The following is a 19,643-nucleotide window of genomic DNA, read 5'->3' as shown; positions in this document are numbered from 1 at the left end:
TTTGCCTGATATCTTCCGTAAATTCTCCGTAATTTAAGGGAACCTGGTAATATATATATCTATGCATATTATGCCTTGAGAATACATCCAACTATAAATTTCTGTCACTAAACTCTTCATACTAAAAATCTTTTCTGTGATTGCGTAAGATGGCCTCTACGAATCGACCAAGTTCCTCTGACTCTGAAGACAGCGTGACAGGAGCACACCAACAAATCAACTACCATGATTACTAGAGAAAATAGGGGTGGGTTCGTGACATACTCACCCTATGGAGAAGGGAAGAAGGTACTCCATATCATGAACCGAATCTACCACCTAACCTTGGAGTACTTGACCCGCTCACCGGTGAACCTGTTCGCAACACTGTTTATACCCTTTTTGCAAGAATTTTTCATCTTGAGGCTACCATTAATGGAACTAGAGAAGATATCCGAACTCTACCTCACACTGATAACCAACCAGGGTTAGTAGAAGAAGTTAAAGAACTCTGAGCTCGAGTGTTAACTTTAGAGAGCACGATACACAATTTGCAAGCACCAGCAGTATCATCAACACCAGTAACATCACCAGCCTCGGCACCAACAGCACTTGTATCACCAACAACAACATCCGAATCACCAGCTTTAACATCTCATACTGTACCTCGAGTATAATCATCGTTCTACATGACGTTCTACATCATTTATCTTCGTTCGACATAGCGATTATGTAATCTCTAATGTTTTAGAGATTATATATATTCTTGTTCTAACGGTAAATCAAATGAGTTTAATATCATATTGACTCATTAAATCCATGATTACATCTGAAGAAAATATATAGGTATATATATTTTTTCATAAAGATTGTAATTAAAAATTCTTTCGTACAAACTGTTAATGGTGAAAATATTTTAACGGGTAGGTAATACCCGAGGAATATTTAGATTTCACATTAATAAGTACACTGTACATTCTTTCAAATCTAATTCAACAGTCATTTACTATCCTATTTACAACCACCGATATACATATCCGTTCACCGCAGAATAACCTTTTCATTCAATTTCATATTTGGATTTTGATCTATCAGAATCCAACAAGTGACATAATGAAGAAAACATTGGACAAAAATAAAATTTGTTAGAAACAAACAAATTAACCATGAGAAAATTTTGTTAAGAATCCACGCTAACAAAATCCTAGCTAACAGTTCCTAGCTAACTGATTACATTTTATTTATCGCAGTTTATTTATCGCAATTTAATTATCGCAATTTTATTTATCGTCATTTAATTTCTGTTATTTACTTTACGCACTTTATTTATTGTCATTTAATTTCTGTTATTTATTTTACGCACTTTAAATATCGGGACACGTATACAAGGTTTTGACATATCATATCGACGCATCTATATATATTATTTGGAATAACCATAGACACTCTATATGCAGTAATGTTGGAGTTAGCTATACAGGGTTGAGGTTGATTCTATAATAATATATATACTTTGAGTTGTGATCGAGTCTGAGACATGTACACGGGTCACGATACGTATTAATTAATTCGAATATTATATATTAAACTATATATGAATTATTGGACTGTCAACTGTGGACTATCAACTGAGGACTACCAACATTGGACAATCAAAATGAATTAAAATATTGATTATAACATATGAAACTAAACAATTCTCCAAGTTTGCCACTTGATTTCATCCTAAACTTCATTTGTATCTTGACGATTACAATCTGCGTTCAAACTTTTCATGATTCTTGAAAACACCTCAATCGAGAGGATGAATCAACCACACTTCATCTACGAAAGAAAAGATTAATATGTATAGTTATGCACCTGAAAACACTCGGAACCTGAGTGAACGTTTAACACGTATCTATGCTGGCTTCTTTGGCATTGTTATTACCGAAAATAACTTGCAATCCCTTTTCAAAATTAGCAAATTTTGTCACAGCTTCAGCAAGACAACTTTGACTTTCATTCGGATTAGCCTTACTATAACCTTGATATATATGCGTGCTCTTTTATTGTTACCGAGAAATCTTTTATATTCCACCATATTATCAGTAGACGTATCAGCAACCTCATTACTCCTTGGCTTAAATCTCTCCGACAAATCACTATATTTATCTATTGAAGTCTTATCATATACTCATCCGCACCTTATAACGAGAATTGCCATACCAATTACCGAGCGTCAGCAATCAGTATTTTGAAATCTCGCAGCATGTCTACATTATGTATACATATAACAGTTGTCTCTTAGGATTTTGATCTTGAATTCCAAAACTCTGGAAATCAACCAGTCTACGAATCAATACTCTGAAATTTTGAAAAAGTGGAATGAAGTAGCAGAAACTGTAGACAGCCGTATATGACCTTAACCGTCGAAAGTTTGATAATAAAGAATAGTGTGTTGGAAAAGCTCAGAAAAGTTGTAACTGAAAAACGGATTGAGCTAACCACGAAGGAGATCAATGACAAATACAAGGACCATACCCTATATTCAAAGAATCCAGGTAATTCTAGATCCGTTGAAATCTTTAGAGAATATCTTGCTCCGAAGTCATGTTAGAATCTTGCGGAAAAATTTTCCTTCATCAACCATCGAACTTAGAAATTCCAAAATATCATCATAAATATCTTCGATATTTCTGAAGATATTTTCATAAATATTCTCGTCCGAAATTATTTATCTTTTCGTGCTATCTATACTACATCATAAAGAAAACTACTTTAGTTTCTAAATTTCTTTAAAATTCGAGTTTGAAATACAAATGTTATTGAAGTAGTGTTGGGAACTGAAGCATGAGTTAATATAATATAATGATACTTGATCAACGTGATTATATTACAGTAAGTCATGCTGAGTTTCTAATGGAACGTGATGATTCACAGATCATAAAGTCATCATGTACCATGTTACACGACTCTTGTATTCTATTTGACCTCAAAAATATCAAGAAAATATTTTGTTGATGATTCGGTCTTTTCAGGATATTCTGGTAATTTGACAAATCAAATCGTGTGATTTCGTTCTTTCTTGTTTAGAACATTAACTTCATTCGAAACTCCATACTTATGAATTCTGGACCGTTACTCGCTTTACTAGAGGTCGAGAAGAGAATAAAAAGGCAAAGAGCTCCAAAATATAAGAGAAAATACAAAGCCCAATAACAACACGGAGGTTACAAACCATGGATATTAACACGAATAGCAATATAAAGACATGGTAGAATTAAGAATAGTATCACCCCAAAGTAATAGTAGAAGTACACAGATTTTTCTGGTGGAAGATTGAAAAAAAGGATGACCGAAATGATAATTAGGGAAATATCAAGGATTAGAACGGGATTAAGCATTTTCACAATCTTTTGGATGTATGAACTAAGAAAGAAAGTATATGAATAGTGAGAATAATGGAACGGAAAAAGTTTAATTTATAATGGAAATATCAGACAGAGTAATCGAGGCAGATCACCGTATTTAATTATAGAGATCTTAATTTCCTTACTCACCGAAGAATCAAATCTTTTAGATTTCGAAGATTTACTATAAATCCCTTGAATTCCGGAAATCAACTAGGACTATGTCACCGGTTAAGTCAAACCTGCATTTACTCATTCCATGCTTTTGCGATAGCTTCACTCATACTCTTCAGATAAACGAATTGTTTATTCCATATTACTCAATGATGATAAAACTCTATTTATCAACTTATATTTGTCATGAAAACATTTCTATTGTTAACCATGATGACCACATTCAAATTTCGGGACGAAATTTCTTTAACGGGTAGGTACTGTGACGACCCGGAAATTTCTGACCAAATTTAAACTTGATCTTAATATGAAATCGATACGATAAGCAAAGTCTGTAAAGTTGGTTTCAAAAACTTTTGAAACAGTTTACATAAATTCATTTGACCTTTGACCGTCCCGATGATTCACGAACCTTTAATGGTAAAAAGAAATGTATATATAAATAATTTTTTATGTAAATGATTATATATATAAATTAAACTATTATATGATTTAGTTATTATGAAAGATAATTTATACTGTACTAATTTAAAACTTGTCATTTGAAACTGTTTAGTTAATTATAGAAGGAATATTGAATGTAAAGGATTTTAATTTGTCAACAAAGTATTAAATAAGTTTATTTATTTCATTATATATATAATCAATATATTTTTCTATGTAATAAAACTTGATAAATAAAATATAATTATAGATTCTGTAATTTGAAAAATATATATATATGTATATATATATATATATAGGATTTCTATACATAATTAATATGTCCATTGTAATATATATAAAATATATAAATAATAAATATTCAAATAGATTATTATATAATATACATTTTTATTACACAATTAATAATATGTAATATTTATATGTTAAGTTTAATCACAAGCTAGAAATATAGTTGTTATGTTAATGTTATTATTACTTTCATTATTATCAGTAATATTATTAATATTATAGTTGGTATTATTATTAATAGTAACATTAACATTTGTATTATTAATAAGATTATATCTAATATAAACTATATATATGTATATAGAATGTGATATATATATATAACTGATAATATTATTATTAATACTATTATATTCATTAACAAAATTAATATTATTGTAACTAATAATAATATTGTTATCATTATCATTACTAGAAATCAAATTTATTTAAATTCATTATTGTTAGTATTAATATTATCATATTATTATCTTTATTAATAATATTATTATTAATAATATTATTATTAATAATAATTATTAGTAGTATTAATATAATTATATTTGTCATTATAAAATAAATTAGGAATTTGATATATATAAATAAATACAGATACATATAATCATTATATAAATTTAAATACGTATATAAAAACATATATAAATAAAAATATAGCTTATTATATATATAAATATATATATATATACTGATAGTAATAAAAAAATACGGTATTATACAAATAATTACGGATCCTGTTTACAATCCTTGTCAAACTGTGTTATAAATTGTTTTCTACCTATTAACTGATTCAAACAATTCCAATAAGTCATGTTAGCAAACAAATTCGTACAAATAAAGGTTAATTTACAGTTTTGTTTTATTTAAATTACTTCCTGATTGGAATAAAGGTGTCGACTAATTTTTGCTTTAAAATCAAATCAATTCTAGTTGTAAATGGTACCATTTGATCTTACATTATCCACTCTCAATCACAAAAACCTTTCACAAGCTTTTATATCAACGAATTTAATCAGAAAAGCATGAAGAACAGGTTCTGCTCTGTTTCGTATCTTTTTTTAATTTCATTGAATTCTTAATAATGTTAAAAATGTATTAATGGAGTTATATTAAAAATCTATCATATAAACTATCTGGAAAGTTACAATTTCCAATTTGTAGTATCGAGTTTTAATTCGTGAGTCAAACGTAATTTTCAAAAAAAGTCAAACTTGTGTTCATCGTACAATTTGTAATCGTTTGAAGGTTTTAAGTCAAATTGATAATCCAGATAGTTTCTAGGATAGATTTAGAACCTATTTCATGTTGCAATCAAAGTCTAAAACATTCTTTAATTCAAGATCAAGTTTAAAGTTCAAGAACGTATTTTTATTTCTGTGACAGCTTTTCTTTTAATTTTTAATCCATTTTAATTAAGTTAATTAATCTTTAAACATTTTTGTGTTGATTATAAATTCTAAAAACTAATTAGTAAACCATCTAATTTTTGGTTTCGATTTCTGGATTAATTGATTTCGAATTGAAGAAGAAATAGGGGAAACCGAAAACATGTGTTAAATAAAATTGGACATGGGTTTATTTCAGAAATTGGGCACAACCTAGCTGGTTAAGAGGAGTGTCAGGGTAGCGGGAGGTCTCGGGTTCGATCCCTGATTGGTGCATATTTTTTTAACCGGGCTTCTAAGGTAGTTTACATATTAAAAATCAACATTTTTGTTATTATTATTATTATTATTATTATTATTATTATTATTATTATTATTATTATTATTATTATTATTATTATTATTATTATTATTATTATTATTATTATTATTATTATGATTATTATTATTATTATTGTTATTATTATTATGATTACGAATATTGTTATTATTAATATATTATCATTAATATTGTTATTAGTAATGACATTGCATTCGAGTCGTTGAGTTCATCCGCTGTGCATTTGCTCACTTTAGATATATTACTTGGAGTCATTCATGACATATTTCAAAAGACATTGCATTCGAGTCGCTGAGTTCATCAAGATTATTATTAAGTCAATTATAGTTGGATATATTATGAAATGGTATGCATGCCGTCAACTTTTGATGTAATGAAAGTTTGTTTTTTAAAAACGAATGCAATGTTTGTAAAATGTATCATATAGATGTCAAGTACCTCGCGATGTAACCAAATGTAATGTATTCGTCCTGATGGATTAGGACGGGGCATGAAAAAGGCATGATCCCATTGTTTGGGTCGATCATTGCAAATGCAGCGGAGAAGGTTACCAAGGGAACGGTTCACCACTTCAGTTTGCCCATCGGTTTAAGGGTGAGCGGTACTACTGTACTTAGGTTTCATGTCAAAGAGACGACATAAAGTGATCCAGAAATGGCTAAGAAAGCGATGTCAAGGTTCGACACAATAGACAACGGTACACCATGCAAGCGTACGATCTCGCGAAAGAAAAGACGTGCACCATGGGATGCATCAGAGGTTTTCTGGCATGCAATAAAATGAACCATTTTATGAATCTATCGACAACCACAAAAATTGAATCAACTCCTCGTAGTGTCCGAGGTAAGCCAAGAACAAAATCCATCGAAAGATCTTCCCATATAGTAGCGGGGATAGGTAGCGGTGTATATAACTCCGTGTTTTGTGATTGACCCTTTGCAGTTTGGCATGTCGGGCATCGCCTGTAAGACCCAAGTTCGAATGGTACATATTTGTGAATATAATAAAAAGCTGGCAGTTTCAGCATGGGGCCGCGCCCTTGGCGCGGCTAGCGTCTGGTGGAGATTCTTTTGTTTATTTAAATTGAAGAGGGGCAATTTGGTACTTTCACTTATTGAACGACTTTAAGGCCCCAAGATCAGTTTGGTGGGTGTCATTACTCCATTTTCATCTACCTTTTCCCTTTCCACTTTAATCCTAGAGAGATAGGAGATTATAGTGTGAGAGGCTCAATCAAAGGTGGAAGAAGCTTGTTTCGGGTTTAAGCTTGAGTTTTAAAGTTGTTCATCAAGTCTCTAGCTACGTTTTGATTGTGGTGGAAAGTCTTAACCTTGATTTCCTTATTTTAATTGTTTAAGGGTTAGGGTTTGGGTTAGTGATGAACGCAAAACCCATTTGCTAGTGATTTGGGGTTTTGGGTAAGATTGAGTCATGAGGACTCAAAGATAACTAACCTAGGTTTTTGAAATGATAAATGAGTTTATGGGTCTTAAATGGGTATGTAAATCACTAGTACACCTTGTGGTTAAGTGAATGGGTGTTATTTGGGTTATGGGTGACCCAAATGAGTGTGTTAACCTTGAAATGGGTCAAATGAGTCTTGAGTGACCTAGGTGGTTAAATGTGTATGAAAACACACTAACCTTGCGTTAATAAGTGTATTAAGACCATGTTTGGCTAGTGTTAGGGTTTTGGCAAAGTTGACCTAATATTAGGGTTAAGAGTGCAAATGGGTCGAAATTGCACTATGGGTCAAAATGACACTAGGTGATGAGTGAGTTGGTTGACCAACTCGATTGTAAAACTGATTATGTGTGCATCATGTAATAGGTACGTTACATTGAAGGTTGCGAGCTTGATTTCTCATTCACCGAAGGCGTTAAAGTGAGTGGAATAATTATATATATGTGTATATAGTTTATTTGCTTGCGGGCTTGTGGTTAGTGTTATCCGGGCATGTGGATTCACTATAGTGTTATCCGGGTGTGTGGATTCACTAGTCTTTTGTGCGATGGAGACCACATGTGTGTGAAGGGTGGTTCGGTAAGTGCGAACGTCCACCTAGGGGGTTAGTGTATACTAACGGTCATTGTGCGAGAACCAACGGTCATTGTGCGAGTACCGTTCCCTTGTGTGTGTTATGGTTAACCATTGTTATGCGTTATACTTATAGCATAGTGAATTGTGAACTATATGCTTTTTGGTGATGCTAGCTTAATGAGAATTGCGGATATCTAGTTTTTGCATTGTGATTGCATAGTTGCTAATTTGCTAGCTTGTATACGGTATTGTGTAAGTGTTTGCAAGTAAGTGGAATATATATGTATATGTATAATTATTGCATTCACTAAGCGTTTTGCTTACCCTCTAGTTGTTCACCTTTTTAGGCTCCGGCGTGGACAAGAGCAAGGGTATACGTTTGGATTTGCTTTTTCCCGATACGATTGTGCTAGGGAATTCTTTTGAAGTTCGACCTAGAATTGGGTAGTTTAACCCCAAACACCATGCTCGGGTTTTGTTTGGAAATTAAACTTTTCGGTCGAAACTTATATTTTGATGTGTAAATGAGCGTACGGAGCTCTGTGGTCAAATACTCGAATTGTGGTCGTTAAAACATGTAAACTTTATTTACTTATGCGGCGAAAAGCCTTTGTGTTGATGTTTGTCGGTTACCACGAAATTTGGTGTTGTGTAATTTTTTTTACAAGTTAGAATCTGGTCCAGGGTGGAGTCGCGCCGCGGCCCCTTTGGGGCGCGACGCGGGTTGAAGTGTATTTTGGTAACAGCCGTTTTGATGGTTGATGACCTCCAACTCCCAGCGTAGGCCGCGCCGAGGCTAGGGAGTGGCGCGCCGCGCCTAGGTGCAGTCACCAACGTGTAGTAAAAAAAAGTTTTGCGTCGATTTTCGGATTGGGTCGTTACATCGTCGCACGAACTTCCCCACATCCCTTTTTAACTGTAGCCAATAGTAGCGTTCCTCAAGAGCAGCGATTGTTTTTTCTAGGCCAATGTAGTGACCCGAACTTTTCCATGTTTATATATATTAATTGAGATTGATATTTACATGATTAAATATTTCCAACATGTTAAGCAATCAAACTTGTTAAGACTTGATTAATTGAAATATGTTTCATATAGACAATTGACCACCCAAGTTGACCGGTGATTCACGAACGTTAAAACTTGTAAAAACTATATGATGACATATATATGGATATATATATAGTTAACATGATACTATGATAAGTAAACATATCATTAAGTATATTAACAATGAACTACATATGTAAAAACAAGACTACTAACTTAATGATTTTTAAACGAGACATATATGTAACGATTATCGTTGTAAAGACATTTAATGTATATATATCATATTAAGAGATATTCATACATGATAATATCATGATAATATAATTATTTAAAATCTCATTTGATATTATAAACATTGGGTTAACAACATTTAACAAGATCGTTAACCTATAGGTTTCAAAACAACACTTACATGTAACGACTAACGATGACTTAACGACTCAGTTAAAATGTATATACATGTAGTGTTTTAATATGTATTTATACACTTTTGAAAGACTTCAATACACTTATCAAAATACTTCTACTTAACAAAAATGCTTACAATTACATCCTCGTTCAGTTTCATCAACAATTCTACTCGTATGCACCCGTATTCGTACTCGTACAATACACAGCTTTTAGATGTATGTACTATTAGTATATACACTCCAATGATCAGCTCTTAGCAGCCCATGTGAGTCACCTAACACATGTGGGAACCATCATTTGGTAACTAGCATGAAATATCTCATAAAATTACCAAAATATGAGTAATCATTCATGACTTATTTACATGAAAACAAAATTACATATCCTTTATAACTAATCCATACACCAATGACCAAAAACACCTACAAACACTTTCATTCTTCAATTTTCTTCATCTAATTGATCTCTCTCAAGTTCTATCTTCAAGTTCTAAGTGTTCTTCATAAATTCTACAAGTTCTAGTTACATAAAATCAAGAATACTTTCAAGTTTGCTAGCTCACATGTTCTATATCTATATGATATGCTAACTTAATGATTTAAAACCTGGAGACACGAAAAACACCGTAAAACCAGATTTACGCCGTCGTAGTAACACCGCGGGCTGTTTTGGGTTAGTTAATTAAAAACTATGATAAACTTTGATTTAAAATTTGTTATTCTGAGAAAATGATTTTTATTATGAACATGAAACTATATCCAAAAATTATGGTTAAACTCAAAGTGCAAGTATGTTTTCTAAAATGGTCATCTAGACGTCGTTCTTTCGACTGAAATGACTACCTTTACAAAAATGACTTGTAATTTATTTTTTTGACAATAAACCTATACTTTTTCTGTTTAGATTCATAAAATAGAGTTTAATATGAAACTATAGCAATTTGATTCACTCAAAACGGATTTAAAATGAAGAAGTTATGGGTAAAACAAGATTGGATAATTTTTCTCATTTTAGCTACGTGAAAATTGATAACAAATCTATTCCAACCATAACTTAATCAACTTGTATTGTATATTATGTAATCTTGAGATACCATAGACACGTATACAATGTTTCGACCTATCATGTCGACACATCTATATATATTTTGGAACAACCATAGACACTCTATATGTGAATGTTGGAGTTAGCTATACAGGGTTGAGGTTGATTCCAAAATATATATAGTTTGAGTTGTGATCAATACTCAGATACGTATACACTGGGTCGTGAATTGATTCAAGATAATATTTATCGATTTATTTCTGTACATCTAACTGTGGACAACTAGTTGTAGGTTACTAACGAGGACAGCTGACTTAATAAACTTAAAACATCAAAATATATTAAAAGTGTTGTAAATATATTTTGAACATACTTTGATATATATGTATATATTGTTATAGGTTCGTGAATCAACCAGTGGCCAAGTCTTACTTCCCGACGAAGTAAAAATCTGTGAAAGTGAGTTATAGTCCCACTTTTAAAATCTAATATTTTTAGGATGAGAATACATGCAGGTTTTATAAATGATTTACAAAATAGACACAAGTACGTGAAACTACATTCTATGGTTGAATTATCGAAATCGAATATGCCCCTTTTTATTAAGTCTGGTAATCTAAGAATTAGGGAACAGACACCCTAATTGACGCGAATCCTAAAGATAGATCTATTGGGCCTAACAAACCCCATCCAAAGTACCGGATGCTTTAGTACTTCGAAATTTATATCATATCCGAAGGGTGTCCCGGAATGATGGGGATATTCTTATATATGCATCTTGTTAATGTCGGTTACCAGGTGTTCACCATATGAATGATTTTTATCTCTATGTATGGGATGTGTATTGAAATATGAAATCTTGTGGTCTATTATTATGATTTGATATATATATAGGTTAAACCTATAACTCACCAACATTTTTGTTGACGTTTTAAGCATGTTTATTCTCAGGTGATTATTAAGAGCTTCCGCTGTCGCATACTTAAATAAGGACGAGATTTGGAGTCCATGCTTGTATGATATTGTGTAAAAACTACATTCAAGAAACTTATTTTGTTGTAACATATTTGTATTGTAAACCATTATGTAATGGTCGTGTGTAAACAGGATATTTTAGATTATCATTATTTGATAATCTACGTAAAGCTTTTTAAACCTTTATTGATGAAATAAAGGTTATGGTTTGTTTTAAAATGAATGCAGTCTTTGAAAAGCGTCTCATATAGAGGTCAAAACCTCGCAACGAAATCAATTAATATGGAACATTTTTAATCAATAAGAACGGGACATTTCAGTTGGTATCCGAGCGTTGGTCTTAGGGAACCAGAATTTTGCATTAGTGTTTCTTATCGAGTTTGTTAGGATGCATTAGTGAGTCTGGACTTCGACCGTGTTTACTTGAAAAATGATTGCTTAACAAATTTTGTTGGAAACTATATATTTTTAACATGTGAATATTATGTGATATATTAATCTCTTAACGCATTTGATATTATGTGATAGATGTCTACCTCTAGAATTAGTCCCATTGACTCACCTAATAATAATGAAGAGTCAAATGTAAATTAGAATGATTCGTGGACTGATTCACAAGTTCCCGAAGAGGAACCGGAAGAAGAGTCGGAACCGAAAGAAGAATCGGAACCGGATGAAGAAATAGAACCGGTGGGGGAAATAATAAAACGGTTAAGTAAAAGAAAAAACCTCAACCAACCGACCAAGGTTAATTTTGGTCAATGGTGTTTCCGCCAAGGAAGCAAAATATTGGGAGGATTACCAATTCTCCGATGAATCGGATTCCGACGCGAATTCCGATGATGTTATAGAAATTACCCCAACTGAATTTAAAAAGGTAAAAGAAAATAATAAGGGAAAGGGCATAAAAATAGAGAAATCTAATTCCAACTCCGATGAACTTTATATGTATCGTCAACCCCCGAAGTCCTTAAGTTGTAACAATGACCCGGGAACCTCTAAACCACCAGGTTTTTCTAAACCAATGTGGAAAACGACGGCTCGTATTAGGGGAACATCATATATCCCTAGAAACTTGGCAAAACGAACCAAAACCGAAGAAGAAGAAACAAGCGAGTCGGAATAAGATAGTTGTATTCGTGTGGTGTAATATATGTAATATAGTGTGCTTATGCTTTATGATATATGTAAAAATTGCTTGTATTAATAAGTATTTTTTTTTTATGAATCTAACTCTTGTCTATTTTACAGTATAAAAACACAAAATGGATAGACAACCCAATATTTTAAGAGACCTACCCGGAGACATGATTGATGAAATCTTGTCTAGAGTCGGTCAGAATTATTCAGCACAACTATTTAAGGCGAGATCAGTTTGTAAGACATTCGAAGAACGTTCCAAGAATGCCTTGGTTTATAAAAGGCTTTCGTTCGAAAGATGGGGGATATCACATTGGGAAATCCATAAGTTACGATGTGTTTACTTTGATGCATATATTGTGGGGAACCCAAATGCTATTTTACGCAATGGGTTAAGAAATTATTTTGACTCAATATATCCGAATATTGGACTTCGTGATTTAGAAAAAGCGGCTAACATACAACATAAAGAAGCATGTTATGCTTACGGATTAGTAATGTTCGCTTCTCACCAAAGTGAGAACAAGAACATCGGGCTACAACTATTAAACAAAACGTTCCCACAAGTGACGGAGTATGTAATTGGGGTAAGAAATGAGGTTTTTAGATTGTTACGGGACTGTTGGACATTACGTAACCCTCGTCCCTTTGACGACGTTACAACACGCTGTCTTATCAACGGCCATAACGGTTATGTTCCACAAGACCAAGGATGGGAAGTAATCCTAGTAAAACCAGAATGCATGACTTGTTTCTGGACGTATGAATTACGTGTCTTTATTGCCTTTGCTGAATGACTTGTGTACTAGCTAGAATTATCTTCACAACCATCTTGTATCAAATTTATTGTGTGCTATATTTCATGCTATCTGTAAAATAAGCGGTATTGTAAGTTTGTAAAATATTGTGTAAAAGTTTGAACGCAAAATATTATTATAATCAGTTTTTCATATAGAATTGTAGTAGTTGAATTGTATATTAGCTACTAAGTATGAACTTAACGGGTAGGTACTACCCGAATTTATACTTATAAAACGCTAATATGAAGAAAAAGCTTTTATAAATGAGTTCATATTATGCTACGAAATACTATTAACTACTCTTAATATTCTGTATGATTAACTTGTTCCATTTGATTATTTTGAAGGAAATGGCACCGACTACTCGACACACCGTGAATATGAATGAAGAGGAATTTCGTACTTTTCTAGCTTCAAACATAGCCGCAGTACAGGCTGCGCTACATACCAACAATAACCTTGGATCTAGTAGTACAGGAAATTGTGTAGGATGCACCTACAAAGAATTCACTGCCTGCAAACCTTTGGAATTTGATGGAACAGAAGGACCGATCGGATTGAAACGATGGACCGAGAAGGTCGAATTGGTGTTTGCCATAAGTAAGTGTACTGAAGAGGACAAAGTGAAGTACGCTATGCATACCTTCACAGGTTCTGCGTTAACATGGTGGAATACCTATCTAGAGCAAGTGGGACAAGACGATGCGTACGCACTACCGTGGTCAGCATTCAAGCACTTGATGAACGAGAAATACCGTCCCAGAACCGAGGTCACTAAGCTCAAGACAGAACTTAGAGGGTTACGAATCCAAGGATTTGATATTACCACGTACGAAAGACAATTCACAGAATTGTGCCTATTATGTCCGGGAGCATTCGAAGATGAGGAAGAGAAGATCGACGCGTTTGTGAAAGGATTACCGGAAAGAATCCAAGAAGATATAAGTTCATACGAGCCCGCCTCCATACAACAGGCATGTAGAATGGCTCACAAACTAGTGAACCAGATTGAAGAAAGAATTAAAGAACAGACTGCTGAAGAGGCCAATGTGAAGCAAGTCAAGAGAAAGTGGGAGGAAAACGGTGATAAGAATCACCAATACAACAACAACAGCAATTACAACAATAATCGCAACAATTATCCCAACAATCGCAACATCAATCGCAGCTACAACAAACGGCCCAACAACAACAACAGCAACTACAACAATCATCCCAACAACAATAATAACCGCAACAACAACAACAATCAGAAGCAGCTATGCCAAAGGTGTGAAAAGTATCACTCGGGGTTCTGCACCAAATTTTGCAACAAGTGTAAAAGAAATGGTCATAGCGCGGTGAAGTGTGAGGTCTACGGACCAGGGGTTAATAGAACGAAAGGAACAAATGGTGTCAGAACGAGTAATGGCGGAGCAAGTAGTGTCGGAGCAAGTTATGCCAATGTTGTTTGTTATAAATGTGGAAAACCGGGCCACATTATTAGAAATTGCCCGAACCAGGAGAAGACGAATGGACAAGGCCGCGGAAGATTTTTCAATATTAATGCGGCAGAGGCACAGGAAGACCCGGAGCTTGTTACGGGTACGTTTCTTATTGACAATAAATCTGCTTACGTTTTATTTGATTCGGGTGCGGATAGAAGCTATATGAGTAGATATTTTTGTGCTAAATTAAGTAGTCCATTGACGCCTTTGGATAGTAAATTTTTACTCGAATTAGCAAATGGTAAATTAATTTCAGCAGATAATATATGTCGCAATCGAGAAATTAAACTGGTTAGCGAAACATTTAAGATTGATTTGATACCAGTAGAGTTAGGGAGTTTTGATGTGATAATCGGTATGGACTGGTTGAAAGAAGTGAAAGCAGAGATCTTTGTTACAAAAATGCAATTCGCATTATACGAGAAAAAGGAAAACTCTTAATGGTGTACGGAGAAAAGGGCAACACGAAGCTACATCTTATTAGTAATTTGAAGGCACAAAAACTAATAAGAAAAGGTTACTATGCTGTTCTAGCACACGTCGAGAAAGTACAAACTGAAGAAAAGAGCATCAATGATGTAACGACCCGCACTTTTCCGATCGTTCTATACTTATGAGATTAATATTTACATAAATTAAACCTTACCAACATGATAAGCAATCCAAATTGTTGAGACTTATGTTTTTGAAAAGAATTTTACACAACGTTTGACCGTCTAGTTTGACCGATGATATCACGAACTATACAATATATGATAATTATACATACATATTTAACATGATCTAAGGATGTTTTAATATCTCATTTTGTATTAATAACAAAAAGTCATAAGTATATTTTGAAACTACTAACTTAAGTTTTCAAAACAATAACCTACGTAACGTTATTTGACATAAATACTGATGATTTATAATGTTTATACATATATCGTATAAGTAATGTATTTAATAATTTTTAAAGGGCTTTTATACATAAAACAATATAAGTATATTTACAAAAGATAGTTATATTTGAATTCTCGTTCCGTTTCCTCAATAATCCTATACGTATATCTAGGGTACTATACACAGCTTCTAGAAGTATTTACTATTGGTATATACCAATAGAAATCTTCAATTATTGGAATAATATGTCATTCATGACATAATAAATTTTAACTTATCTTAGATATTTTCACTAAAAACCAAATTTTCAAGCCTATAAATAAGCACCATTTCTAACTCATTTTTACACATTCATTTTCCAAATTTTACTTCCAATTTTCACACACACTTGCAAGAACTCTCTCAACTTTTATTTTACTACTTCTTTCCAGCAACTTTACATTTTAAACTTGAGGTAAAAACTCTACTTCAACTCTTTTTCAATTCATATATTTAAAGCTATATATATAAGAGTTTATAAACTAGAACATAGTTTGAATGATTTCAAACTTGTTCGCAAACTAAATAGATCCTTCTAACTTAACTTTTAAAATACTTCAAGACCTGTAACATATCTTAATTATATGCTAACTTAACAAGGTATAACTTGGTTTTTCAAAGAACACCTTAAAAACTGAATTTACGACGTCGGAGTGCAACCGGGGGCTGTTTTGGGTTGGATAATTAAAAACCATCTTAAACTTTGAATTGGAGGTTTATTTTCTGGAAAAATAATTTTTACTATGAATATGATAACACATAAAAATTTCATGATTTAACTCAAAGTATAAGTATTTTTAGAAAAATAATCATTTGAGGTTGTTTACATGATGGAAAATGATTAACTTCATAAGTTTCACTAAAGTTTTACCTATGCCGTGTGATTTTGAATACAAACTAAGGTATTTACAGTTCATAGTCTTAAAGAGGGACTCGATCCAAGGAGATGGCAAGTTGAATCAACGAAAACGGAGTTGTAACGAAGAAACTATGACCGAAACAAAATCGGATATCCAAGACTAGTTTAGCCACGAAAATAATTGGGAAAAAATTAAATAAATCACATATTTTTAAGTTAACATGATATTTTATATATATGTACTTATAATTCAATTTTATATGGTTCAGGATCACCCGTAAACAACACGAGAAGATTAATCATAAGATCCCATGATTGTACGCAACACGTCATTTGACAACACCGGTACTTTATGTACGCAACACGTCATTTAACAACACCGGTACCATGGGTCAAGATTAATCTCGACCAATACATATACGATGGGGTTTTATTTATTTCGTTGGGGGTTTTATTTATTTCATTGCGGGTATATTAAACATCTAAAAATGAACCATTAAAATTGAATTACTAACAACGAACTGCTAATTACGGACTAAGGAATTATTCAAAGTATTAAAAGTATAACAAGTATATATATGTGACGTTTGTTTAAAAAGAAAAGGTATTGATATATTATATATGGATAGGTTCGTGATATCAACCGGAGACCAAGTCAAATTATATATATATCTTCAAGACGAAAGTGAGTATATAGTCCCACTCTTAAACTCTAAATATTTCGGGATGAGAATACATGTATTTTATATTTTACGATATGGACACAAGTAACTGAAAAATATATTCTACGTTGAGTTGTACCACTGGCATACTTCCCTGTAGCTTGGTAACTGTTATTTACAGCGGTATTGTAAACGTGAATCCTGTTGATAGATCTATCGGGCCTGACAACCCCAACCGGACTGGACGACCAGTATTCAACGGTTGCACAGTACTTCGTTTCGTGACTACACTTGGTACGGTGTAGTAAGATTTCATAATAAAGGGAATATGCGACGTGATTAAATGTTAAGTATGGTTACCAAGTGCTCAACCACTTAGAATATTTTTATTAAACTGTTTATATACGAAATCTTGTGGTCTATATATATATATTGCTGCCGGCATTAAACCTATATCTCACCAACTTTATGTTGACCTTTTAAAACATGTCTATTCTCAGGTGATTACTAAAGCTTCCGCTGCATTATGTTGAATTTGAGCAGGATCTTGCGTACGCATATTTGTGTCAAAAATAAAACTGCATACCCAAGGATTTGTGTTGTAAAATATGCTCGAAATCGTGTTGTTATCATTATATGTAAAGTTTGTAAGTCGAAGATTATCGCTAAACGATAATCATCTTTTTATTGTCTAAAGCTTGTAACAAAAATAATGGTTATGGTTTGTAATGTATAATATATGCAGTTTCTCTTTTAAAAATGTCGCATATAGAGGTCAATACCTCGCAATGAAATCATACGTTATCTAACACGTTCTTATGGTTAAGGACGGGTTATGACATGTGGTATCAGAGCTGGTTTAATTCCGTTTATTAGCGGGTTAATCGTAGAGGGGGTTCTCACAGTGTTACCTGTGACGAAGCATTGGCTCTTACTCCTCGCGGTCCCTATTAGGGTTGGTTGTACGTTGCCGAGAGGCGGGCCGTAAAATCAGTGTCTGAGGTACGCTCAGTGGTCACCAGGCGGTTAGCTGGGAAGGCACTGGGTGGGATGCGTCCCCACTGGTCACATGTGGTATCAGAGCGGTGGTCTTAGCGAACCAGGTTTGCATTAGTGTGTCTAACCGATAAGTCGTTAGGATACATTAGTAAGTCTGGACTTTGACCGGGTCTGATTTAAAAACCATTTCTTATCATTGTTGGTTAAAATTTATATGTAAATATTATGTAGTACTAATGGGTTAGTTGTTGTATGATAGATGTCGGGCTCAAAACTTGTTATCACATTCAGCGACTCCGAACCAGAATCTTCAGATGGTGTTCCAGTCATTAACCTATCCGATGACGAAAATAATATCTTTGGGGAAGACTCACAAATTCCGGATGAACCGACTATAGAGAACCCGGAAAGTGAACCCGAGGAGGAAAGTGAACCCGAGGAGGAAAGTGAACCCGAGGAGGAAAGTGAACCCGAGGAGGAAAGTGAACCCGAGGAAGAAATACAGGAAATTACAAAAGACGAGTTCGAACTAGGAAAGAAACGAAAGGCTAATGAATTAGAAAATTCAAATCCCGAGTTTAGTAAGGATGATGTGGCACCAACTCCACTAGACACTACCACCCCTATTCCCGCTATTCCTATTCGTGCTGTCCCGGCATCCAGTTCTTCAGCCCCACAGCCAAAATATAGGCAGACAGCTAGGATAAGCGTTAGGCCATTCCTTGAACCTAAACGTCCTAGAAAATAGACCAAACGATGCGCTGCCGTATTAAACCATGGGATCATATAATGTTTTGTATAATATTATTAGTGTGGTTTGCTTAATGTTCGATATAAGATAAGCATATGTAAAATAGTGAAGTGTGAAATGCAATAATTTTCCATGGTTAAGTATTATTTAGATGGTAGTAATTGATTCTGTACTAAGCTATTAAGTATGGACATTAACGGGTAGGTACTACCCTAGATATAATTATAAAACGCTAATAAGAAGAAAAGGCTTTTATAATAATACCTGGTTCATATTATTAATAAGCTATAATGTACTGTAAATATACACTACATCTATAATATTCCATGTGAATAATTATTTTCTTTTCATTCTTATAGAAGAATATGGCGCGATTGAACCGAATGACGGAACAAGAAATCCAGGAACTCATCAATCAACGAGTGAACGACAGAATGTTATGGGTCGAGGCTGCAAGAGGTGCTGCAGTTAACCCAAATCCTCGTGTGGGGTGCAC

Source organism: Rutidosis leptorrhynchoides, chromosome 2 (assembly GCF_046630445.1).
Source record: "Rutidosis leptorrhynchoides isolate AG116_Rl617_1_P2 chromosome 2, CSIRO_AGI_Rlap_v1, whole genome shotgun sequence".
NCBI lineage: Eukaryota > Viridiplantae > Streptophyta > Magnoliopsida > Asterales > Asteraceae > Rutidosis > Rutidosis leptorrhynchoides.
Note: the sequence above shows the minus strand (reverse complement) of the source record.